Here is a 27,962-nt window from a genome sequence, read left to right on the forward strand (position 1 = left end):
ATTAAAGATAAAATCTGGAGCCACGCAGTAAGAGAAAATCAAATGAAGAGAGAAAACTACCAATGTTCTAAAAATGTTAGAAGGGAAACCAATAAAATACATATATGTGTGTATATATATACTATATATACTTATATATGAAGGATGGAGAAATATTGAAGAAATAATGATGCTTGAGCCTAGATAGGAGTAAGTTAGATGATCCCAGTGGTATAAAATATAAAATATTATAAAAAATAAAAGACAAGACTCAATCCAGTTTTCTACAACATCGAGTTATGTGACACACAGGAGTTCAAATCCTGTGCAACCTGATTGCTTCACTGACTTCAAAAGTCCAACTATATTCTCTCTTAGTAAAGAATTGCAATTTTATTTTTTAAAATAACTGTCAAAGACCATTTTATATTTGTATCAAAATTTTGTAGAGTTATATATCTCATTAACACTATCCTGTTTACTGTCTGTCATATTTTCATACTTCCTATTTTAAAATTTCGGCAGCTTTTTCTGGCTATGTAAAATTACCAGTGAGATGAAAGGGGTGATTTGTTCCAGAACAAATATTCATCAAAGCTATAATACTGCGCCGGGGTGGGCGATGGATGACAAAAATAATATATTTGTTTTATCTCTGGCATCTGTCCTGGCTTTTTCTTCCCTGATACCCTGGTTATGGAGGTTGTGATGACTATGGTGGCTATAATAATTCTGGTTATGGGCATGATGGCTTTGATGATAGAATGAGAGATGGAAGAGGTATGGGAGTTCCAGGCTATTGTGGAGCTGCTGTTGTAAGTTCAGATTTTCATGGTGGTCATATTGTATATATGAGATTACATTTTCGTTCAACTGAAAATGACATTGCTAATTTCTTCCCAGTACTAAATCCAATACTAGTTTATACTGATATTGGAGCTGATAGCAGAGCAACCAGAGAAGAAGATGTACAGTTTATGACACATGAAGTTGCAGTAGCTTGCCATGTCTAAAGATATGAATAACATACAACATCAATACATTGAATTCTTCTTGAATTCTAGTCCTGAGGTGGCTTTGGGAGGTTCTGGAATGGGATGCTATGGCAGAGATGGAATGTATAAAAAGGGAGATTATGTATCTATTGGGAGAATGGGAATGATGAACAATTTACAATGGAAGATACAGTATTCCTGATGGCTTAGGTGGTGGTGGATGCAGTGGAGGTTACCATGGGCAAGATGGCAGGAATGAGGTGAATGGTGTGTGATGTACCGAAGCATAACCACCAATGTACAGAGTTCTGACCACAGCATCTGGTCTACTAAGCTTTCTTACAGATTTAACTTCTTTTGTATTTTAGGAACTTTATACTGACTGAAGGAATATGTTTTCAAAATATTATTTGAAAAAGCAACAGATTGTGATGAAAAAAATTTTCTGTAGGTTTTAATTATTGCATACTTTGACTTAAAAGTAAAATTTCATATTAAAAAAAATAAAAGAAGTATGTTGTATGGCCCTCATTACTTCTAAACTGAACTACTGTAAAAGCAGTCAAGAATATATATCTTAATATTTGTTGATTTCCTACTGTATGTTCTATACTCTGAAAGGTACATTTACCTAGATGATCTCATTACTCTTCTGCAAGGTAGATATTAATAGCTCTAATAATGTGAACAAGAACGTAATAAGTCCTCTCTAAATACAATATTACTTTGCTGTTGCATTCATGGGTCTTCAGAACAGTTTCTTATCTATATCTCCAGTTTTAGTTTTATTTTAAAAATATTTTAAAATAATGCTGCAGCTGAAATAATTGCTTACCATTCCCCAAACAAGTCTCAGTAGAACATCTGCTCCAATAATCAATTTTACTTAAAACACTGGGGCCAAGTGAAAACTAATGTCTTCATCATATTATAATATATTAGTAATAAATTGTTGCTATATGCTATAAGCACATATTTATATATTATTAAATAATGCAAAATTGCATATATTTTTAAACTAAATAAGAAACTTCAAATAAATTTCTAGCTTCAGTTGACATTTTCTAGATAGATGAAGAAGAGTCGGGACATGGTTAATTGTTTACAAGACCTCTGCTTTCAGGCAGATGGAGTTGTGTGTTCCAGTTGCAGGATGTATGGTGTCACAGTTCTATCACTTCATATCTGTGCAATGGCACCTATATTTACACAACCTTATCTGCAGCACTGAGAATAACTTCTCATTCATAAGCGTTCTTTAAATATTACCTGAATGAATAAATACTTGAATGGAAAATGCTTATTTGATTAATATTGCTGTCCATTACTAGATTCTAAACTTCTTGAATGGAGTAGTAATGAATAGTAATGTTCACTGTTTTATTGCATTTCGGGGATTCAGTTGGATCTTGGCATATCAGGCACCATGTAAGTGAGAAAAAATATATACACATGCACACACTTACAGAGAAACACCTAGGTCTTTATCTTTTACCATGTTCATTTTTTGCTTTTAGAACAATGTCCAATATTTGTTTGTTAAAAGGCTGCAAGTTATCCTACTCCCTATATGGTTATCATCCCACTAACGTAATTACCATCCAAGTAGGAAGCCCATTGTTTACTCATTTGACCCCATCATGCCCTGTGGAAAAGATATTTCAGGATATTGATTGATCTAAAAGCAAAATAAGTTCATAGCCAGTATGAATTCATCTAGAAGAATTTTCACATATTTGACATTTAACAAAATTATGATATACATTAAATCTTGATGAAATATATGTTTTCAACCTTCTCACAAGAGCACATGTAACAGGAAGTCTGTAATTAATATCTGAAAACTTTTGTCTACGTCCTGAATCTGCTACCATAAACTGTGTGTCCATGTGAGAATCACTTAAATTCTCTCATGCTGCTTCTACCTTTGAACTTTCAGAATATAATATTTGACCTACCAATGTATCTGGGTTGGTGTGAGGAAGAAATGAGATCATGTGTGGTAAAATGCTTTGTGAATTATAATGCACAGTGTCCGTGTGCTGCTCTGTTACTTGGTGGTTCCTGGCTAGGCATGTTCCAGTCAGTTTGACCAGTTGTTCTAACAGATTTGAAAATCTGAGCTTCAAACAAAAGATATAAAGCTAAAATGGGTTGCTTTAGACATCTTTGTGTTTAGTCTTTCTAACGATTGACATATTATCTAATGTAACAATAGGAGCAAAGTCTCTCTTGGTCATCAACTCCAAAAGTTTTCATTCCACATAGAAAAGAGAAGCTTTCTCCAAAGGTGCTCTGCAATTCCTACTCACTACTATGCTAGATTAGTTAGCATAGATTCATGCTAACGATCAATTGATCACATGCTTATATGAAGTCTCTTTTTGTATATTTGCTGCTGTTCTATAAAGGTTTCTACTATGAATGAAGATGTAATAATAAATTGTTATAACAAAATGTTAAAAACATTTTAAAGACATGTTTCGAAACCAAAAAATTACTGTTGTGGTGATGACAGATTTTTTTTTTTCAGATTTATTTAATTAATTAATTTATTTATTTTTTGGCTGCATTGGGTCTTCGTTGCTGCACGCAGGCTTTCTCTAGTTGCGGCAAGCGGGGGCTACTCTTCGTTGCGGTGCGAGGGCTTCTTATTGACATGGCTTCTCTTGTTGCTGAGCACAGGCTCTAGGCGTGCAGGCTTCAGTAGTTGTGGCTTGCCAGCTCTAGAGCACAGGCTCAGTAGTTGTGGTGCACGGACTTAGTTGCTCTGCGGCATGTGGGATCTTCCCGGACCAGGGCACGAACTCGTGTCCCCTGTGTTGGCAGGTGGATTCTTAACCACTGCACCACCAGGGAAGCCCCAGATATTTTTAAGGTGCTTATTTCTTAGTTCATTAGAGTAATGCATATACTGGAGACTCTTAACTGCCTTTGAAAAATTAGGAACTTAAAAATATACAGATGGCAGGGCTCCATTTTTAAAAATAGCTTTGAGTTTGTACTCAGTTTTCTGCATTTTTTTACTGTTCCATAATTGATTCTGATGGCTTAGTGTCAAACACAGATTTTGTGTGTGCGTGCGTATTATTTGAAAATGATAATTATACATAAAACATTATTTTGATGCTTATTATTACAAATCTACTTTTGTAAAGCTTTTTCCCTTAGACAAATGAATTTGGAGAATGCAACATGCTAGCAAAAGGAGTAAATGTTTTAAATCCACAGAAGTATAAATGATTTGTAACTTTAAAAAAAATGACACATTTAAATTTTACTTCATGAAAATATAGTAACTTTATTTAGATGTATCAATAATATATTTAGGCCATCACATATCCTTTGACAAGCAGTTGGCCTGAGGTAGCAGTAGACATTAAAATATTTCAAGAACTTTTGTATCTCTCAGATATCAACCATTAATGGGTGGTTGAATATTTTACATATGCTATTTTAATTATCTCAAAATAGACAGTAAAATTCAATTTAAAACATTAAAACTATCTTTCCCTACTAAATAAACCATAGGTGTCCCCTACACTTCTGACACTAATGTAATTATTATTAGCTTGCAATTCTTATCTGAGACAGTTATATAGATAAAGTAAGCCCTGAGTAACATTAAATCGGCCTATTTGATATTCCTATCAGTAATGACCCTTACATGGCTGTTTTGTTGTAGAATACGGTATGATTAAGTAATAGCAGGTGGGTCCTTACTGACATTAGTTATTTACAAGTCATTTATCCTTATTTTATCTGAGCTCTTTAGGTCATACATAATGAATATTTATTAACCTTTTGCAAATTCTCGAGATATATATATATATGTATACATATATATATCTTAATATATATAAATATTTGTAGACTCCAGCTATCACAAAAAATACATTACAATGAGGTTATTTCAGAAAATTAAAGTCTTTTATGTAACCACAAATAAGTTTCATTCAGAGACATTTTTCTCAAAATGTTATTTGAAAATTAGAGTTTTATCTATTGACAGAGTGGTTTTCTAAAAAAAGAAAATTTCTCCTTATCTAAGGAACATTTCCCATGCTCACACTGGAACAAACTTTAACATGTTACTTTTCTTATCAGTTTATAATTTGATTCCTCATTGTTCTTTATATGTAAAATGGAGCTACTAATATTCTCTTCTTGATTATTTTATAGTATTCTTGTAGTAATACTTTTAAATATAAAGGGGCATATGAAAACAGTTTGGAAATAAAATGTTTCTACTTTGAATTGGAAGATTAGAAGATTTTCATTGTAGAACTTGAAGCAATCACCCAGGAACTGGATTAGCAATTTTAACAGCTTCATTTTAACAGATATTGTTAGTGAATTCCCCCTTTTAATTAGGAGGTCTTAAGGTTGCAATTTAGTTTCCCTGCTTAGGGAGCTACAATTCAGACACAGGTTTTAGTTCTCACATGCGTATGACTGAGGTGAAGAGAAATGTCACACAGATTCCAAGTAAGGAGGTAGATTTGAGCACTGAAAGTCACACCCAGTTTGGGAGAAAAATTTCTGAAAAATTCCTTATTTGGAGTAACATAGGAGCTAATTCCTACGAAAACTCAGGAATCTGCACCTAAATAAATATTTTGGTTGTCCAGTGGTCTGGGGCATAACAACATATTCTGCATAAAAAGAGTTCTAAAATCTCAGTGGTCTACAACGCACACATTTCTTTCTTGCACCCTGTGGAGTGGGTGTAATGTCTCTGTTTCAGGCTGTAGATCAGGCTCAGATCAGCTCTTCACAGCTTTCATTTCAGGACTAAAGCTGAAGAAGCAATCGTTATTTATGATGTTTTTATTTTTTAAGGTGTGGAGCAGGATAGCTAGAGGGCAAGGCAAACCAGGCAAGTCCATACAAGCCTATTTAAAGTGAGCTTACCTTCCACTGGACAAAACAATTTACGTGGCCAAGCCCAAAGTCAACGAGCCTGGGAATTTTGGCAAGAGAGAAGGTAAAGAGAGAATTCTAAACACTACCACAATACCGTTATCCCCTCAAAGGTGAAAGACAAGTTGGTGCACTTGTATACTCCTAAGGACAAAGAAAAAGTCAAAATACTTGTGGTAAGTCTTTTAGGATCTCAGAGGCAACATATACATTACATTTGATGTTATGACTTTAAAACAATCTGAAATTGCCATCTTTCAGCAGGGTCATTGTTGAGAGAAAATTCTCTAGGAGTCTTTTGAATTTCTTTACTTCCTGTAAACAAGGCACTGACTGCCCTTTATTCCAGGATAATCTCTCAAAGGATTTTTGTATAGCAAACAATGTTGGAAGTTAGAGATACTCTCTCTTACATACATCTTATATTAATTTAAAATATCCTTCTTATTATTTATTACTTTTCAGAATTATATATGTCCAATCAAGCTTGTTAATTATGTTATTCTTAACAGATCTTTTTGTCTGCTTGACCTATCAACTACTGAAGAGAGGTACATTAAAATTATCTATTCTGTTGGTACATTTGTCTGTTTTTCCTTGTGATTATATCTCTTTTTGAGCTATGTGTTTTAAGGATACATCACTAGGTTCATAAAAGTTTAGAATTGTAATATCTTCCTGTTGAAATAAATGTTTTTGTTCGTGACTTGTTTTATAATAATGCTCTTTTTATTAGCCTTTTGCGGCAAAACTTCTGCAGCCTCTGCTCACAAATTGACTCATCCGGTTCTAAGTTTCTTGTTGGAAAGTGGTATAAACAAACACTGCAGGTGGCTCACAAAACCTCAGGCAGCTATTTCTTTTATAGCTGAGGTCACAACAGTGACAATGTAATCCAGAAGTCTGAAGTTGTGATGATAGCTTCTTGATTCCCCAGATTTCAGAAGTGAGAGAGCTTGGAGCTCCTTTGGGAAGTCAATTTGGAGACATTGTTCTGGCAGTCATTCCCAGATTCTATACTATATCACCCAACAATTTTAAACACCTAATTAATCCCCTCTGTTAAATTTCTTTCTTTTTAAACTATCTAGAGTAGATTCTGTCACTGAAACTCACATAATACAGCAACTGGTAACACCACTCTAGTGATTGGAATCTGGGCTTGATGCCTGGCTGGTCTTGAAAACAGCATATTCATTTATTTCCAGGTAGAGTACCAGTAGTTTGTACATGAAAATTGCAAATAAGTTGCCTAAATTTTCCCTCTTGATTTCCCTTTGGCAGACCAAATGCATGCTGCCACACCACCTTGCTGAGAATGAAGAATGTAGTAAGACCATGAGAGTGAATGACTGTTTCATCCACTGGCAAGTTTAAAGCTGCTATAACAGGATAGGCTTTAAATCTTAAGTTCTTGACTAAAGGCATAGTAGAAAGAAGGAAGTTTCTATGACTACCCTAAAAGACAATCAGAGCCAGACGCTCTGGGTTGAGAAATTACAGCATATTCAGAGAGCCTTCTGTTATCTTAAATACTAATTGGAGCACACATTGGAAAAGAATTAAAGGCTGATATTGAGAATATTGGTAATTTAAAGGATTTATCTGATTCAGCTTGCCTTCAACCCCCCACCCCACCTGTCAGCGCCTGTAGGGCCTTCACCAGAGTCAGATGTCAGCGTGCCATGTCCCAGGGGACCCGACATTTACACATCATGAGAAACGCAAGATTATGCTAATATACATTGGCAAAAAATTTCAAAATATTGTGTAAGAGTCATTGATAGAATACAAGACCATAAAAGAAAACACATAGATTTGGATTGGTTGAATTTATTGATGTGAAAATATATGTCAGACCTCTATGCTGTCCAATAGAAATGTAATGTGAACTCTATATATGTAATTTGACTTTTCTAGTAGCCACGGAAAAAGTAAAAAACAATAGGGAAATGAATTTTAGTATTAAGTTTTATCTATCCAATGTATACAAAATACTCTCATTTCCAAATAGAATCAATATAAAATATTAAACATATATTTTACATTGTTTTTACTACCTCTTCAAAATCCAGCATGATTTTCCACTTACAGCATATCTCAATTCAAATGGTAAGTTTTCATCAGAAATATTTGATTTGTTTAAATATAATAAAACTTATAGTTGTGAAAGTAGAATCATATACCCCAAGATTTTCCAAATATACTTAAAAGTTTCATAACAGAATCAAATACCAAAATATTATTTCCCATTAGTATTTACATCAAATTTAACAAAAGTAGTTTATCATTATTGCAAGAATTGTTTTGACTTTGAAAGAAAAGCATATAATTTTCAAAATTACTTCTATCCAAGTTAAATAAATTCAATAATTCTTGTATCAAAATAACATTGTTATTGATTTGTATAATGAAAAATTTTAATTTCAATATAAATCTGTGTACCAGCCTAGCTAAGACACAAATAAGCTCTTCCTTTTCTAAGAACTTTAAATTTAGCTTGTTCATGAGCAGTATGATGTTGGTGAAATATGTAAATCACACTGCCCTTTTTTCTTTGATGATTCAGTATATAGAAAGCATTTCTTTTGTTCCAAGAAAATCTTGACTTGTAATGAACAGTACAATAAATCACAGTACATTTTTAATAGGTTTTAAAAGCTCTATTTTTTCTTCCCCTTTGCTTTCTTTTTCCAAGAGGAAAGAGAAGAGAAAAAAAGGTGCAATTTGTAGTGACTGGCAAAAATCTCCATACATTCACACAATTTTATTTTTATTTTTAAATAAGTTATTTAATTTAATAAAATAAATTCTATTTTTAAATTTGCAATGATAATTTTAAGAGCTTTCATGTGAGAATCTTCTCTTCAAGTGAAAGATCGGGGAAAAAAGTGAGATAGGGGATAACCAAGCTGTCTCAAAATGAAGAGATGTCTCAGTCAAAAACTAATATTACCCAGCAGAACTTCTATAAGTGTTCAAAAGTCTAGCATTTTTTACTTAAGGAGTTGGGATCGAGTCAACAAGTCCCAAATCAGTCCTTCTATATTAGAAAGAGACAAAGGGAGAGTCTAATGAGATTAAACTCATAGCTACAGAGATGATGAGAGCCAGAGACCTAGGTCTGTAAGCAGCAACTCCCTTTGTTTCACATTGAATACCCTCATCTAGTTATTAGTTCTTCCTCCAGTAATCTGTCAAACAATGAGGGACTGGAGTTTTAAAAGGTGCATGGCCACAGAAAGCGAGCTAGTGCTGAGCCAGTGAAAAGGTGAGATAATGAGATTGACATTGCTGACATCGAAAACCTGGTGAGAGAAAGATTAGTTTACAATCAAATTACTCTCATATTCACTTACAGCCAAATAAGTAAAGAGGCCACCTGTATTTTCCCCACGAGTAATGGCACGGAGACGATTATCATAAACACATGTTTTAGGCAGAAAGGCATCCAGTGGAAGTTGCTAGACATACGGGTTGTTTGAGGCTAGGCAAGATTCTCCTAAATGAATGATTCACCCATAGTAATGACGCTAAGTCATTATTGAGTTTCAGTTTATATCTATTTTCATTTTTTCCAATCTGTTGCAGTGCAATTGAAGTGGCGGTATATTGTGTTGTTGTTCTAAAATATTGTTTTAAGTACATAATTCTACTCCATTTGTGCCAGGAAAATGCCCAAACACCTTCATTAGAAATAAAGCAAATCTGTTCAACAGTACTCTGAACAGCAGGCACTATATGCTTTATTGAACAGAAAAACTTTAACAAACCTTATCTTGTACAATATTCATTCTGCCTATGTCTGTTTATGTTCTCAAACTTTCTGAAAATGTGGGCGCAACAACAAAGTAGTGTTTAGCTACGCTCCTCTCTTGGCCAGGTGGTTGATTGCATGGTTAGGCATCTTTTTTGCAGGTGGTATACAAAATCATATACACCAGCTGCTCAGCCTACTGAGTGATACTTTGCTAAATGACACAGCCCCAGCCATACATAACAACATATAATGATGTTACACTGATATCTTCACTAGATTCATTTAGCTCTGAAAAGAATTCTCTAAGAAAGACATTTCTGTGCCTTCATTTCTGTTTCATGCTGGGTAATGTTGGCAAGAATTATTCATGGCACATGTGAACAATTCAAAAAAAATATTGTAAAAAAACAACAAGGCAGCTTTGCAGAGGTGCGCTATCCGCTTGATGACTTGGCATGCTGCCCCTGGTGCTTGGCATGGCACCCTGGCGGCTGGCACAAAGGATGCTATATATCCCTGCCATTGGGCCTCTGCTACGCTACTTGCTGTGCACGATCAATATCGACCAACTGCATAAACAACCGGATGAACCTTGTATCTGAGGGATAGCAAATAGCATTTGAATCATTTTACATAAATCTGAAAATGTAATCGCGGTTGACATTCCTATTAGTATTATATCTGAGCGCGATGATCATAATTGAGTAACATTAAATTTAATTTATTGAACAGCAGTCCACTGCCCGCTTTACTGTGACTATGATCTGTGTAATGAAACCAGCAGTACGAAAAATTCTCTCAGTTTGTACACTTCCTGGACAGCAGCCAAAGTATTTATTGCTATTTATGCAATTAATGGCTATATTGATTCTTTTTTTCCCCTAGTAAATAGTAAAGTTGTGCTATGTTTTCTTAGCTCTTCAAGGTTTGTTTCAGCTGTAATTAATGTGACTAGAAGAATAATACTCAATTGTTCTTAGTAACTGGTTTTCGTGTCTGCAACATTTGCAACTTACACATTGGTTTCTGGTTTGAGATGATTAAATTGATAGTGGCTCTATTGCCAAAATAGTCCCATATGCTGAAGTATGATTTATTAATGTTCAAAAATCAGAAGGTAAAACTTCACTAGCCAAAAGGCTGTGGTGGTTAATCATCTGTTCTTCCAGCTAATTCCATAATCCTCAATGTGACAATCAATTCATCATGCTGAAATAGTAAATTCATATAAATCATATTTCCAAGTTCTACATGCAGTCAATAAAATACATTGCATATTTCCCATAAATTACGTGATATAATGTTAGTTTATTTTTCAAATTAAAAACTTTAACTACCCTATGTCTTTATCCATTGTGCCTATAAAGTAATGAGCCTCATATTGACGTATCTAGAAAATCACAGCATGCACAGGAAAGAAGGTTTGAAGTCTTCTGACTTGAGAAGAATTCATAGGAATGATAGACACTCCATTTCCTCTAAGATAGCCAAATGTTTGAATATCATTTCCTACTTTGTTCTCATTCCTTACTGGCTAGAATTCAAATATCTTTCTTAGTATATTTTCCAACTTGGAAGAGGGAGTTATAAGGAGGAAGATCAGAATTAGCATCCTTTTGCATATGCTTGCTACTGAAGCAATTAGAATAATCTGCATCCCAGTGTGCATGCGCTTGTATTTTTCTTTTCTTTCAGTCCCACCCATCGCCCTAATATCAGGGGGTTAGAGTGAACACTTTACAACTCCTTTCTTTCTTTTTAAACTTCTTCTCTAAAATCTATTTAGTGTCCATAATAAGAACTTAAATATGGTAATATAGAGTTCCAAGCCACCTTAGTTGGTCACATGATTCATAACCATGGTTTCTTTCTCTACGTAACAGAATTGTGGAGAGAAGAGACTTTTTCTACATTTAGTAGATACAATCCTTAAATTCTTAAATATGAAGTTTGGATGAGTCAGTCTAAATTTACTCTATTTTATAAATCAAAATAAATGTATTAAATTATGCAGCATTTCAGAACACTGAGTTCTCCCTACAGGAGGATCTGTCCAAACATACTTCAGGCTAGGAAATTCAGCAGGAAGAACATGATATTAATGAGAATAGTCTGAATGTGTGTTTATTCCCCTCCTTTTTCTGTTTTCTGTCTGCTATTTCTGATAAACCCTCTGTAGTATCGTACTTTGATTTGAATTTTAGATCAACTATCATCCTTCTAAACACAGCACATCACTTGAGTGATCTGACCCTAATTCATCATCTACCTCAATGTCCTGGTGGTCCTTGGGTCTGACACGTAATTCTTCTTGTTGGGAGGAGAGCCTGTGACTCAGTTTCTGCCAAGTTCCTTTATGAAAAAAGCAATGCAGCACCTGCCATACATAGTCTGATTTTGTTGAAAATAAAAAGAAGGAAGACATTTCAGAGTCATATGTGGAATCGTGAGTATAATTAACATATTTTGTGGTAGCACATTGCCATTCAACAAGTTGTGCCTTTCTTGAAATGTAATTACTAATACTTTATAAGAGAAATAACATTTTTTTCTGGAAAAGGACATTTGTCTGAAAGTTAGACTACCTTTAAGGCTCAAAAACATTCTGTTGCAAGGGTAACATTTAGTTCAGTCTATTTCTACACTGTATAAAAACTGGGAAAAGAAGACGGTTTAGGGGCAAAAACCAGGCACAGACTGACAGACCAGAGCTGAAGCACTTGATGTGCACACTGGGATACAGGCTCTAACTTCATAAGCAGTAGAAGGATGGAGACATTCTATCTTAGCTTGAGATGTAGCATAAGCTGATTCATAGTATCACTGAGCTAGAAAAGGCCAGGAACACAAACTCCTTATCACAGGATGGACTAACTCTACAACACTGCATGTTGTAAAGCAGTATCAGAGCTGGGGTGGAACCATTCCCCCCCCATTCACAGATTCCTGCTCTTCTGGGCAGGCAAGGTTTTCATAATTATGATTTCCTGTGAATATGGGTAAGAAAGGCTAGGATATGCATATCTGAACCTCTTTCTTGTTCACAATATTTCAGTGGCTCCTGATAACATTACTCCTGAAAAATAAAGATCTGGGATTTCAATCATAGCACAAAGTAGGGGGAGGGAATGGAGCCACATTGGAGCCTGGGTTCTATATTTTACCAGAAATAAGTTAATGTTATTCTGAAATAAATCGTGATAATGTAATACACATATTGTAATTGCTAGAGGAACCACTAAAAATTAAGTCAAAATTATGTAGTTAAAATAATCAACAGGAGAATAAATTATTACAATAAAAAGATTTAATAACAAAATAAGGCAATAGAGAAGCTAAGAGGAAAAATAAAGATGCAGAACAAATTGAAAACAAATACTGAAATGGTAGATGTAAATTCAACAATATAAATTAACTAAAAAGAGAGATTTTCAGATCAGATAAAAACCAAGACTCAACTATATGATGTTTGCAAAATACATACCATAGATTCAGAAGCACCAGTAAGTTGAAAGTAAAAAGGATGGCTAGATATAGAGATAGAGATAGAGATAGATATGTAATATATAGCCAAGAACATCCATAGTAGAGCTGGAGTCGCTATATTAATATGGGATAAAATAGACTTTAGGACAAGAAATATTACTATAGATAAAGAGTGACATTTCATAATGACAAAAGGATAAACCCATGAAGAACATATAGATGTTTATGCACCTAACGACTGAGCCCAAAATATTTGAAGCAAAAGCTGATAGAATTGAAAGTAGAAATAGGAAATTCATCAATATTCCTCACTCTAAATAGTTTAGAAAACACCTAGACAAAACTAGGCAAAAATCAGCAAGGATATAGAAGACTGAACAACATTATTAACCAAATTGATAAACTGTAAAAACTGATATTTTAAAACAATTCACCCAAAGACTGCAGGATATAATTCTTTTTATTGTGTATGACATATTCAACTGGATGGCTTACATGTTGGACAACACAACAAGTGTGGATATATTTTAAAAGACTGAAATTGTATAAAATATGTTTTATCAACCAGAATTAAATTAAACAGATTCTACAAAAGGAGAAAGTAAGTAAAATCCAGTATTCTACTTTAACTTTTCCCCAAAACCTATATTTGTGAGTAAATTACAAGCCAATTTGCTGAAAGTGGATGTTTATTTCACCTTAAGGAGGTATTACAGGGAGAAGCTAAAATGGTAGGCTGGTTAGAAAAGAGAAGCAATTTTTATGTAGAGTAATGTGGGAAGACTCAGTGGCATAATTTTGAAATTTGAGGCTCCAAGGACTATTGTGCCAACACTACTCACCTAAACTTCTGCACCCAGAATTGTTCTTTATGTGCGCTTTGCCTCTTTGCAAGTCTCTAAATTCCACAGGGAACATTGACCTATACAATAAGATTTTTGATTGGAATAACTATAAATTAAGGAGAAAAGTTTGTCTCTAATTAGTGGTTGAGGTTCCATTGACTTACATGTACCTTATATATAATGTTAGAAATGCAAAAGATTTTTCTAAAGATCTAATATATATAAAAAAATATTTCAAAGATTTTTGATTCATTATTATTTAATATAGATGACTATACTGAAATTGGAAATCAGGAAGCTGTTAGACAGATGTTGAGTATTTGCAAATATTAAATAATAAAATATGTACATGTGAGGAAAAATGTAATGCAGCAGGCCTGTTTTATTCTGTTCTTGCTTATCCCTGTAGCCATGGTGATCACACTCAGTCAAACTCTGAGAAGTAGTCAACTGGAATTTTCCTGTAGTTACTGGCGGATGATGCTATTCTATTTACCCAAAGTGGTACATCAAGATGGACCAGGTTGTTAGCTGTTCAGAGTGAACATGAAGATTCAGGGCTGTGCCTGTGATGCCTGGATTGGGGTTTGCACCATGGCTGGTCACATGGTAGGTAGGTGACCAGTTCCTTTTAAGAAATTTGAACCCAAAGACTAAGCAGGCTTTCTTGGGCAAGGACAGCTCACACAATTCCCTGCATTTTGATGGTGGAGAAAAAGATACATCTTTGGAGGAAGGACAAGAAAGCCCGTGTTTGACTACTTCAGTCTTTGCCTATGTATCTTTTCCTGGATGTTCCTTTATTGTATCTTTTCTGTAATAAATATGAGTTATGAGTATTATTATTTTGAGTATTATTGTTATTTTGAATAACATAAGTTTTACAAGCTAGTGGGGCCATGGGACCACTGAGACAGTAAATTTCATAATTTCATAAATTGTTTATTATAATTAGAGTTATATAGTAGAATATATATACTTCATAGAATTATTCCTAGTTAATTTTTCTTTCAAAACCATTAAAACACTCATATGACATACTTAGAGTAGCTGAATTCACAGATACAGAAAGTAGGATGGGGGTTGCCAGGGACTGGGGAGAGGGGGGTCACAGGGAGTTGTTGTAAAGTGGGTACAGAGTTTCAGTTTTGCAAGACAAAAGAAGTTCTATGGATATATGGTGGCAACAGTTGCACAGCAATGTGAATATACTTAATGCCACTGATATGTATGCTGAAAAATGGTTATAATGGTAAATTTCATGTAATCTATATTTTATCACAATTTTAAAAAATATTTTATAATTTAAGAATTAACAATATTTTAATATCATAATGCTTAACATTGGTTGGAGTCACTGAATAAATATCTTTTCTTTCCTGTATTTAATCACTTTTACTTCAATTCCAATGACTGATTAGCTAAGGTCCCATATGTTAATTAATGTGTTTGAATAATTAAAACTTTCCAAGAATGAATAGTCCACCCTTTCTCAGTCCTACTCTGTCTCCCCTATTTCAGGCCTACATCTACTTCCTGAGGATACTTTCTAACTGCCCCCTACATCACATGTCCCTATGAGACCAGAGGGTCTGGTTAAGTCCATGTCCCTTTCTTGTTTAAATATCTCCTTTGACTCCTCAAAGCCAAAGTAATCTATTCTAATCCCCATAGTTTAGTCTTCAAAACTCATTATTATCTGGCCTCATGTTACTATTTTTTCCTTCTGTGAAATATTCTATTTCCAGTCCTGAACTTCTCACTGTTACCCAAGCATGCTATTCTCAATTTATGCCTCCAAGACTTCCTCTGAATCTCTGTAGAGAATTAATTTTTCCCTATTTAATGATGTGAGAGAAGATAATATTTGGCAGTGTACATTAATGTACCAGACCTGCTTCAATTGTCACCTCCTCTGTAAAGCCCTCTCTACACTAGTTTCTTCCAGAATTAGCACAGATTTGCACACTATCTTCCAAAAGCTTGTGATCTCTTCTTCCTTTAAAGTACTATAACAGCTGCATGATTATTCTCAGTTTTTTTTTCTTTAACCTTACAAAAGGAGGATTATTCTTTTCCACCAGGTTGTTGTTAGTCTTGGTCATGTTATTTGGTCTGGCCAGTAAAATATAAGTGGAATTGACATGTATCCCTTCCAGGCAGAAAATTTAAAGTCAAAAATATTCCACAGAGAGGCTGTTCCTTTAGCTCAAGTTCCATAGTGAAAATGACCTAGAGGAAAACCACAGCCTTAGTTGTGGAGATTACAGCCTTAGTTGTTATAAACCACTACGATTTGGGGGCCATTTGTTATGACTTAGATACAAGTCTTATCAATGTTCTGTTTTATTTATTTGTTTATATGGCCGGCTTTTCACACTAAACCGTGAGCTTCAGAGTATCAGAAATTGTTTTTTATTTTTGTTATTTCAGTGCCTAGCACTTTGTTCATAGATATTAAACACATTTTTTTTTTTTGTATGAGTGGACAAATAGATGAAAGAAGGGATAAAGCTTTGGAGTGACTTCAGTCATTAGTGTTCCATTCAATTATGTGGAGTTATTTTTCACTGCATCAGAAATGTTGCTTACTCAGTATTCATATATATGAGTGTTTTCATCAACTGGTTTGTTGGGTTAATGATTTGGTCATTCCTTGAAGAGACAGTGATTTAACCTAATAGAGATCAAAGCTACTGATGTTGCCTGAATTTAGATTAGATAAGTATTGTACCTTTCTAGTGTGTGTTTCACCATTTTGTTTATGGAGTGTGAAATATATAGCCTTGTGCTGTTTCTGCACCCTTCAGCCATGCATAGCCAACAATATACTGTACGCCCCATTTCTGCTAACCTTGGCAAATTAGCAGAGGTATTTGGGTAATCAGGCAGTTGAGTGTTTGTGTATTTTATCACTTTTTATGAAAAGGGAAATGTGTTAAGGAGGATTAAACAGAAGGATAACTATAAGTGGCTTGTATCTAGAAAATTGCTGTGGTAAAAAGAAAAAAAATAAAAGTGATGTCAATTACTTTATTAAAATATTGAATTTCATTCATAAGATGATAGGACAAAACCAAAATTTTACAGGTTTGTTTTTTTTTTTTGTCATTGAGAGAGAAGAGAAATATTTGTTTCCCTTTTGTCTTTTATTTTTGAGAGCACTGGACCACATTTAATTCCCTGTGACTAGCTATCTGTATTTTTTTAGCTAAGATTGCAGTCCTTTGAGAACAAAGTTGACAGTTTTGAGCTGACAAAGAATCATTATAATCAGTGCTGAAGATATGAAATCACAATGAGAAAGAATTCATGTTTACAGTAGAAGGGACCACACACTGTGATAGTTTGCATTAGAAACTCAGCAGGTGTAGTATGCAAAACTGAATCACAGTAGAGGGTTGGAAGACCTCATGATATGAAAAGGTCATTTTTGTTCAGGCAACTGTCTACTGTGTTAACATGAAAATAAAATATTTCTGTCAAACTCTGTAGAAGATAACAAATTGTATATCCATGAACTCAAAGTTTCCATAGTGTTTGTGCAAAATTATATTAATTATTTACCTTAATATTAACATCATTTGAGTGCTAGATACAAAAGAAGTTGATGAAAAGCATTATAGATGACATTACATATGTGTAAGAAAGAAAAGAATAAATTATAAACGGTAGATCTTAAGAATATATAAGAAAACAAAATCACTCAAGCATTCTTCAATTGTGAAGGGGTGGACCGGGCTATAGATATGAAGGTGTGACAAAGTTTAAAAGAGAGTAAAGCCCTATGTTCAAGTAATAACAACTCACCATAACCATTAGGATGTATCGAATGTAATGGCATCATTTAAATTCTACTCTTCTTACCTGGCAAAGGGAAAGAGGTTGTGTAAGGAAATTTAGACTAGTTGTTCCTAAAAAAAAAATCATCAAGTAAATGAATTGTCATTCTGTTTGAAATTTGAGTAATATTTCTTTTTTTAAATTTTTATTTTATATTGAAATGCAGTTGAGTAACAATGCCGTATTAGTTTCAGGTGTACAGCAAAGTGATCAGTTAGTTATTCATATACATGTATCTATTCTTTTTTAAATTCTTTTCCCATTTAGGTTATTACAGAATATTGAGCAGAGTTCCCTGTGCTATACAATAGGTCCTTGTTGGTTATCTACTTTAAATATAACAGTAATATTTTTCTTCTTGTCTTTCACTCATTCATTGTTCATCAATGATTTATAAAAGACTTGCTATACCCAGGCACTAGAGAATCATGGAGGTATAGAGCATGATCTCTCCTTCTGAGGAACTGACAGACTAATGAAAGGGATGAACATATAAACATAACTACAGCAATGTCATTAGAGACATAGGAGCCACGAAGAAGAGATCACCTAACTCTGCCGGAGCCGCCAAAGATTCACAGAGGTGCTGGCATTAGAGTGGAGGATTTTTCTGTGGGTCCTTGCTCACCAGGTAAAGAAACGGGTCGTTTACAGCTGAGAGAACATTACATAAAATGCGTAGAGAAAGCAGTAAGCAGTTTATCGAAACTGGCTTTCAGAGTGTGTGTGTGGAAATGGCTACATGGAAACAGAAGAGTAGGTGGAAGCCAGATGACAATTTTTATTCTGTTCAATGAAAAGTCATGGTAGGGTATTAAGCAGGGAAGCGATATTAACAGGTTTTCCATTTTTAAGAATTTGAAAGATTTTTCAGAGGAAACTAAAAATTGCAGGTAAAAAGAGCGCCGGAAACCTCATACTCTCATTTTCTCCACTGCTAACATTTTCAGTCTTGAAAGTACTTCAGAAATATTCCTTTTAAAGTTCAGTTGCCTAACAACAGCTTGAAAGTATTATTATTCTTTCACTAACATATCCTGTGCAATAATGATTCAAGCCAAGATAAAACAAATAGTGAAATATCCAGTACTAACCTTTTGGGAAGGTTGGTAATTTCCAGGTAACTGAAGTCCAAAAAACACCACCAGTGCATAGCTTGGATTATCTGTAAGATACTTAACATGCCGGTCTCAGTAGAAAGATGAAGAGGTATAGTGAGAAATGGCCTTGAATTATTCCTGGGCCATTCTAATTCTTTAGCCCACTGTCCCTAAAAAACTACATGTTATCCTGTAGTGTTGGACACTCAGGGATCTTTTGCCATCTTTCCTCTTGAACCAGTTGCTTTGGATCAGTTTTTAAATCAAATTCCCAGCTTTGTTAACTCTTATTATTTTAGGTGGACTACAAAGTCCATTTAAAAAGGCTCCACAGGCCAAATGATGTCCTTCAATATTTGTAAGATTATTCTAGTGCTGCTTTTACCTCTTTTACCCATTAGTGAGTCTAAGTTCTCAGTCTAGCTGCATTTCTGAAAATTACAATATCCACTTAGATACCAAACCCTGCACGCTCCTCAACCCTACCTCTTGAGTATCAGATTACTTACTCTCCTGGGCCAATGCTGTATGTCCCTATTCAATAATTTGGCATATAATACTTTTTCCAGATTAAAAATCTAATAAAAAAATTTGAAGATTTTCACAACTTGCTGGGGGAAAATTTACGAGCAAGAGAAAATATAAACACTTCTTATAGTAATAACACAATTATTAAGATTTGACAGTTTTAACCATATGGAAGACATTAATGAAAATTATCAATGGAAATCACAAATTCACTTTTCAAACTTCTCCTTTCTTGTAGTTTTCAGTTTGACACCGTTCCTTAATCCATTCCCAAACATTCAGTTAAAGCATTAACACATTACAGTAAAGTGAAGAACCGCATTAATTTCAACCTTCTGTTTTTCTCTCTCTTAATGAAAGTGAATTCAGTTTTATTTAATGAGAAATTAATACTTTTACCATATTCAAAACTAGTTTGAAGTTCTTATAAAGCGCACTTTCTAATATTCAAGCAGATTTTTAAAAAGACAATTGATCTATGGCTTCATTAGATAATTCCAAGATCAGTATATTTGAACTGGAAATATGGTTGAAAAGGAGACACAGTATGGCTGCCTGCTTTTATTAACATATGTGAATTTCATACTTTTTTTCATTCCTTCATTCAACATCCATTTGACACTCAGGAGTCAAACATTATGCCAGGTACTTCTTGAGAGAGTTCACTCTAGTAAAGGAAGATACAGATGAACACAAATACCTCTAATAAAATCTTATAGGTGAATACTAGGATATTGTGGGAGCACCGTTAGTTCTTTTTTCCATATAGTCTAATAGGAAATAAAAGCTTAAAAATAACTAGAAAATAAATTATTACACTTGTGGTAATACCAAAAGGAGAAATACAAAGTATTAGTAAATCATTTTAAAGAGAACCAATTAAATAATGTATAAGTTGCATTGTATAATTCACAACAAAATTTTGTATATAACATCTCTCTTTTTTTCCTAATTGTTGATACTCTTAAGTGTCAGATGCTCTATGACCTAACAATCACTGGTGTAGGTGTTAATAATCATTATCCCATTTCATTCCTACTGCAGATCTCTGAGGTAGCCATTACTATAGCCATGTTACTGATGACCAAATGCAAGATTAGAAAAATTAAACAATTTGTGAAAATTCACTTAAGTATTGGTATTAAAACAGAGATCCAAATCCAAAATTATCTGACTCCAAACCTCATTCTCTTCCCACTGATTGTAAAGTGAACAAGGTAGAGATTATTCTTCTTCTATTTACAAAGGAGGAAACAGATTTAGACTAATTAATTTGTCCAAAGTAAATTAGAAGGTATGTATGAAACCTGGCTTTCTGACTTAGCATTTAAAGACTTTTCATTTCAACTCATCAGCTCTACTGATTTTTCTGTGTTGTATGTTAGCATTTTAAGTAAACTAATGAGGTGAATAAAACTTGACATACATTTTCTTACTTAGTTTACCTGAATGCAAAGTAATGAAATTTCCTAGCATTTAATGTATTTATCACATATGCACATTTGAAAGTTTCCACTCTACTTCTATAGAACAAATGAACAGAACTAAGAACAACTCCCTTACTCACAAAAATGAAAAATTAATAATCAGTTTTTATTCATAACACTTCACAATTGATACCAAGCTATCATGAAACCACTTTCCAATAACTGATTTATTTTCAAACCCAAGTTATTGGGTTTCATGAAGAGCAAATGGAGTTTTAACCTAGATTTAAAATTTTTGAAAATCGGAAGTCAGAGCACAGTAGAACTAGGTGGGTATCCATATGAAGGGTCAGCCTGGTGAGGGATATCAGAGCCCAAGAAGAGTAAAAGGCATGCCCACAGGGGGACATGGTCTGGAGTGCTGGTGCCCAAGGGGTGTTAGAAGAGTGTCCTCACAGCTGGAAGACCCAGGTCAGAATCCAAGAACAGTAATGAGAACATGTACTGAAGAGCTATGGTGGCATTTAAATAAATAATGATAGTAATGATTGTAACCTTTGAATTGAAAAAGGAAACCTAAAGTCCACTCTTAACAATAAATAAATAAATGAATAAATTGAAAATTTGCTGACAGATGTGATAATTGCATAGTTCTAAGTATTCCTTACAAAACTCTTATGAATTACCAAAGGAACAATAGTAAATTCACAGTTCAAGAAACCGGGAAGACAGTACAATACTCAGTCAGAGTGAATATCATCAGTAGGGGTGAAAATCAAAATCATTCTCCATCTGATAAATGCAATGGGAAGAACCATCGTATCACTTCTGTGGTATTCTGTCAAATGCACTGTACCTAAATCTAATCATGTGGACATTTAAGACAAACCCACATGGAAGGGCCTTCTAATCTGCCTGCAATCTTCAAAAGTGTTTAAGGTCATGAAAGTCAGTAGGAGACTGAGCAACTTACAAAATAAAGTCAACTAAAGATATACGGCAGTTAAATGGAGCATGTGATTTTGAATTTTATTAGGTTTCATCTGCTGCCATATAAACTACCACAAACTTAGTGGCTTAGAGCGCCTTAAATTTGTTATCTTCTATAGGTCAGAATTCCAACACAGGTTCATCCCAGCCAAAGTCAAGGTATTGGCAATGCTTTTTCCTTTTTGAAGGCTCTAGGGGAGGATCCAGTTCCTTCTTCATTCAGTTGTTGGCAGAATGTAGTTCCTTACACACAGCCGCCTACATCTCAGAATCAGCAACTGGTTGTGGTCAAAGTTAAATCCTTCTCCTGCTGCCATCTCTTACTCTCTGACCACAGCTGGAAAAGGTTCTCCACTGTTAAGGATTCGTGAGATTAGGTTGAGTTTACCTGGGTCGTTCAGGTTAATATTCTTGTTGTAGGGAAAATTGAGGAGAGAGAGGATGGTCATGTCCCAGGTCTTGGGCGAGTCCCTAGGATGGGCCATGTCAAGTGAGGGTCCTTGGCTTTGCACAGGGAAGAATTCAAGAGCAAGTCATAGTAAAGTGAAAGCAGGTTTATTTAGAGAGATACACATTCTATAGACAGAGTGTGGGCTATCTGGGAAGGCAAGAGGCAGCCCCAGGGCATGAGGTCTTCTCAGAAAGTGAGAGTGTCCCAAGGTGTGGGAGTGGTTAGTTTTTATGGGCTGGGTAATTTCAGAGGAATATTCTAACTCGCTTGGAGAAGGGGTGGGGATTTCCAGGAATTGGGGCACCATTCACTTTTTGGCCTTTTATGGTCGGACTCAGAACTGTCCTGGTGCCTATGGGGGTGTCATTTAGTATGCTAAGGCATTACAATGAGCGTATAATGAGGCTCAAGGTCTACTGGAAGTAGAATTTTCCGCCATCTTGGGCCTAGGAGGTTCTAATTGTTTTTTGTGGTACCCTGTTCTTCTTAATGGTTGTGTCATTCTTTTAATGGCTGTGCCCTGTCCCCTTCCTTCCTGTCTCATTCTCACCTCAAGTTTCCTAACCTTAATCACATTTTGCTTCATTTTGCTATGTAAGGAAACATATTCACAGGTTCCAGCCATTACCCAGAACATCTTTGAAGGCAGGTGTGTGGGGGGTGGGAGGCAGAGGGGAATTCTGTTCACTACAGGCATCTCTTTGCTCTAAAGAACATTATTGGGTAAATTGGCAAGAATATAGGCAGTTGGGGCTTCCCTGGTGGCACAGTGGTTGAGAATCTGCCTGCTAATGCAGGGGACACGGGTTCGAGCCCTGGTCTGGAAAGATCCCACATGCCATGGAGCAACTGGGCCCGTGAGCCACAACTACTGAGCCTGCGCGTCTGGAGCCTGTGCTCTGCAACAAGAGAGGCCGCGATAGAGAGAGGCCCGCACACCGCGATGAAGAGTGGCCCACGCTTGCCACAACTAGAGGAAGCACAGAAACAAAGACCCAACACAGCCATAAAAATAAATAAAAAATAAATAAATTTAAATGATGTCTGCAACCAAAACTACACCCCTGGTTAGAGTCACATCCATTCAATTCAGCTCCCCTTCATTTGCAGCCTTTAAGAGCTAAAAAAAAAAAAAAGAATATAGGCAGTTTAAAAATTTTAAGCAAGTCCCACTGATATTGAGTGACTGTGGTCAAATAGATAGCCTTCTGAGGGATACACCAAGATGACTTGATCTTTGTAAGGGACAGGAGACTACCAGAGATCAGTTTTGCCTCATGCCCGTAGTTTTGTAATATGAGCTTAAGCAGCATGAGCCAGCTAAGCTGTTTATTGACACTAACTGCTAGCTTATATTTTTAGAACTTTTTAGATTCATTTTATCCAACTGTTATACAATAAGTTTTGTTGTGGAAAGGTAAGATAAGAATAACTATAGCCACTCGTTCTTATCTCTTATGCTGAGATTTCAATTAAAAGTCTATATCTCAATTAGGGCATTTACACAGCAGACTTGGCTTACAAAATTCCTGTAAGAAGGTATATTAAATTTGGGAAAAAGTTTTGGTTGGTTTCTTTTATTTAATGTCATACCTATATTAGAGAAGAGTAAACTCTTAGAGTAGACAGTCTTTGCTTTTGTTCTTTACAATTTGCTTTAGCTATTTACGTTGGAAATTCATTTACAGGCAAGAACGGTTTCACTAATCCCAATTTTCACTGTATTTTGCCAACTGAAATAGAAATCAGGTCCAAAACCCCAGAAGAATAAAGTAATTAACCTGAATATCACATTGAATCAGCTTTGCTAATACAAGTGCCCTGTAAATAATGCATGATTTCTTAAAAGAGATCAAACCAACAATGAGTAAAGTAGACTATTACCCATTTATAGATGTGTAAGTTGGTGGGTCTGTCTGTGAGTGTTTGTTTGCATGTGGGGTGTGTGTGAGTGTATTTGTCTATACAGCAAAAGTCATAAAAATTTATATGCTGATAAATACTATAAACGTCTAATTTTTGGACTTGAAGAGGCTTCCTCATAATTGCTTCAAATCATTAACAAAGAGAAATTAAATAAAACATCTAATGTTATAAAAATAACTTGCTATTCACCAGGAAAAGAGAAATGATTAGGACAATTTGCTTTCTACATTCTAATTTGTATCTTAATTTCTGCTTAAGTATAATAATATGCAAACCATTCATTAATTTTTAATGTGTTGATTACACACTTTGCCTGTTTCATTTTTTTAATTTATTTTAAAAATATTTATTTATTTATTTTTGGCTGCGTTGGGTCTTTGTTGCTGCGCGCAGGCTTTCTCTAGTTGCGGCGAGCTGGGGCTACTCTTCCTTGCGGTGCGCAGGCTTCTCATTGCTGTGGCTTCTCTTGTTGCGGAGCACAGGCTTTAGGCGCGCGGGCTTCAGTAGTTGTGGCACGCAGGCTGAGTTGCTCCACAGCATGTGGGATCTTCCCGGACCAGGGCTCGAACCCGTGTCCCCTGCATTGGCAGGCGGATTCTTAACCACTGTGCCACCAGGGAAGCCCACTTTGCCTGTTTTAGCTTTTAAATATTTTTCAAGAGATTTTGTTCCAAAAATAATCATTTCAGAAGCCATATTAGAATCACTGAAAATAGAGTAAAAAGTAAATTTCAAAGAGATAGTGATTTACTTGATGTTATGTTTAATAAACACCTGAATTGATAAGAGCATTTTTAGAATTCCAACCCTATATTTTTTCCACTAAATCATAAAATTGTGAAGCAAAAACTGAGTACAGAAACTATAACCAAGCTTTTTGTATGACTAGTAATTAAGCTAATTTAGAAAATGCATTTTCTTTCTAAATGGTCAACTTTTTTGACAGTTTTTGCTAGCATGATTTCATTAAAATTTTGACTATAGTGTATTTTAAGTTTTTAAAAGTTTTGTTCTCTTATTTACTTTCTCTGATGGAAATCATAAAGAATGATAAAATCACAAGTTTTGTAAAGAAGAGTGGAAAATCTAGTTATATTTTGCTCATATTTCATGATCTTGTTATCAGTTGGTGTCACTAAGGTAATCATATTAGTGCTATTAAGAGAAAAAAGTCCTTTGATAGCTTTTTGGTCCTAGATATCATTTGAATAATCCTTAACAAAGAAAGCATTCTCTAGTAGCAAATAACAGAATAACCTTAACTCATTCTGTTGGGACTCAAGAGACTTAAAGGATTAATGTGTAATCTTAGCTCACAATTGACTGATCAGGCAAACAACAAATTTAACAAACATTTGCAAGACATAAAGTCAATTTATCACCAAGGAAATAATTTTAAACTGCACCAATTCCTTTTTGCCATTTCCCCCTCAGATATTTTACAATTCAGAAGTAGGAAAATTAGAGGTAAAATTTAGGAAGAAAAAGGGAGGATTTAGAATGTCTAGGTTGATACATACAAACAAAAAAACTAGGAATGGTGAGAGAGTGATAGAGAAGAAAATATGACAATGTGGGAAGGAAAGGTCAGCCAAATGTACAAAAGAATTTGGAAGTATAAGAAAAGATTATGAGAAATATTTCTGGAGGTTATAAGTTAAATTCCTTAATTTTTTGTAGGTGTTGCAGGTTTGTGTTGGATTTGCTTTAAGATTAGACACTTTCTTAACCATCCTCCACTTCCCTGATTTGTTATCATTCTCAATATCCTCTGTGAATCAAACTCATGGATACTAATGGCACAATGGACCCTTTTGTCTAGTTGGTCACTCCCTAGTTTACACACATGGTTTCACCACCAATGTTGAGTAATGAGCTCAATATTTTGGTTGTATTTGTCCTTGAAGGTATAACTTAATTAATCATTATGTAAACAGCAATAACAACATGTAAGAGAAAGAGCATTTTTTGTTTTTATGGAAATTATATTGACTGCTCTGGATTAATACAAATAAAGTTAAGTTTCCTAAAATAATTGCACTTGAGTTAGGTGTAGACAAGCTAATTGTAAAAAATTGGAAGTTACTGTAAATCTTCTAATTATAGCGCTTTGTAGGTTTACTTAATTTATTGGTCCACATGAAAGAAATGGAAACTGAAAATCTAAGGTAATGAATTATGAGTACCTTTTATGCGTGAGAGATGACAAGGAAATACAATCAACAGACTTATACAAAAATAAAATAACTTGGCCTTAGATCAAAGAGAGGCAAAAGGATTAACATTTATGTTTTGTAATTAAAAGAAAATGCATAAGTTGTTATGCACATCTTTTATGATATTCTGATATAACCAAAGGTGTTGATGAAGGACCCAATGCTGTTTCAATACTGGTGCTAATGATGTCCAATATGCCATTAAAGGGTTTCTTCTTCTACTACTACTATTGTTGTTGTTGTTGTTATTATTATTTGGTGGCTGGGTGAGTGGGAAACTCTGCAAAGACTGAGCCAAGTAGACACCAACATTTGAGTGGTATATATATTTTTAGCATTTTATGAATGACCCCTCCACCATTCTTAATGGCAAGAAATTCATAAAGATACATTTCTATCCTTGTAATCAGAGTGGACCAACACCATTGCTGTCACCTGGGAATCAGGTTCAAGCTCTGACTTACTGAATCAAAATCTGCATTTTAAAAAGACTGCCCACAAGTGATTTGTCTTAGCTTAAAGTTTGAAAAGTCATGGGCCTAGAGTTTTCTGAGTGAGCATAAATAACTGATAGCATTTCAGTTATAAATGGCCAGTTTTGAAAAGATTTGAAGGCAAGATTGGGATAATGAATCTATGAGAACATAATTAATTCATATTGTATACATTGTATGAAACTGGGGTGGATATGATTCTAAGGAAAAAGGTTAACTCTAAGGAAAAGATGATTTACAGAGCTTGTCTTTGAGCTTAATATATATCATATCCCCAAAGATCCTAATTGAGAGTAAATATTGTTAAGGATATTAAATTCTTAGTAATTTTCTTGCTTTTTGGAGAATTGATTTGAATATACAGTTGGTCACAACATGATATAAACATATTTATTTGTTGAAATAATAGAAGTACAATTGCAATATTTATTTGCAACAACAGAAACATTAATATTTAAAGCCATTGTTTGCCTTCGTCTGCTGCTGATAACTGTTTTCCTTAAAAGCACTACAAAAGACATTTTGAACAGATGGTGGTTGGTTTTCTCTATCCTGCATCCCCTCACAACTGCCACCGAGCCTCACCATTCATTAATCTTCCATAGACTTCCAGTAGCAAAGCAACTAAATTACACACATACACACACTGAGGCCAGCATTTCTGTCAGGCTTAAAATTAAACTGAAGAGCACTATGCCAAGTCTTTTAAACAAACTTCACTATAAAACAGTTAGAAAAATAAACATTTAACTTGGAGGCTGCTCCAGGAATGTCCAATCTTAAATGGGAAATTCTGGCTGGTCATTACATCTTAGACAGTCTCTATGCATTGTGTGTCTCAAAAATTTTGGAGTGGAATTAAACCCTCAAAACATCTGGTTTGAGTTCACCTTGACTCAGAACTGTTCTAATAGAGAGCTATTTCCTTAATCTTTGAAATAAGTAAAAGAACCAAAAATCACAAACAATAATGCTTTCACCAAAATGATCACTTGCTGT

At 34.7% G+C, this 27,962-nt stretch overlaps 1 pseudogene across 1 annotated transcript; it reads left to right on the forward strand.

The window, feature by feature from the left end:
• Positions 1-665: 665 nt before the first annotated feature.
• Positions 666-11,751, forward strand: LOC309615806 (heterogeneous nuclear ribonucleoprotein H3 pseudogene; annotated as a pseudogene). The gene has a single exon. The product of its transcript is annotated as a heterogeneous nuclear ribonucleoprotein H3 pseudogene (transcript).
• The last annotated feature ends 16,211 nt before the right edge of the window (positions 11,752-27,962 follow it).

Source organism: Balaenoptera borealis, assembly GCF_965194805.1.
Source record: "Balaenoptera borealis genome assembly, chromosome: 18".
NCBI classification, from domain to species: Eukaryota; Metazoa; Chordata; class Mammalia; order Artiodactyla; family Balaenopteridae; genus Balaenoptera; species Balaenoptera borealis.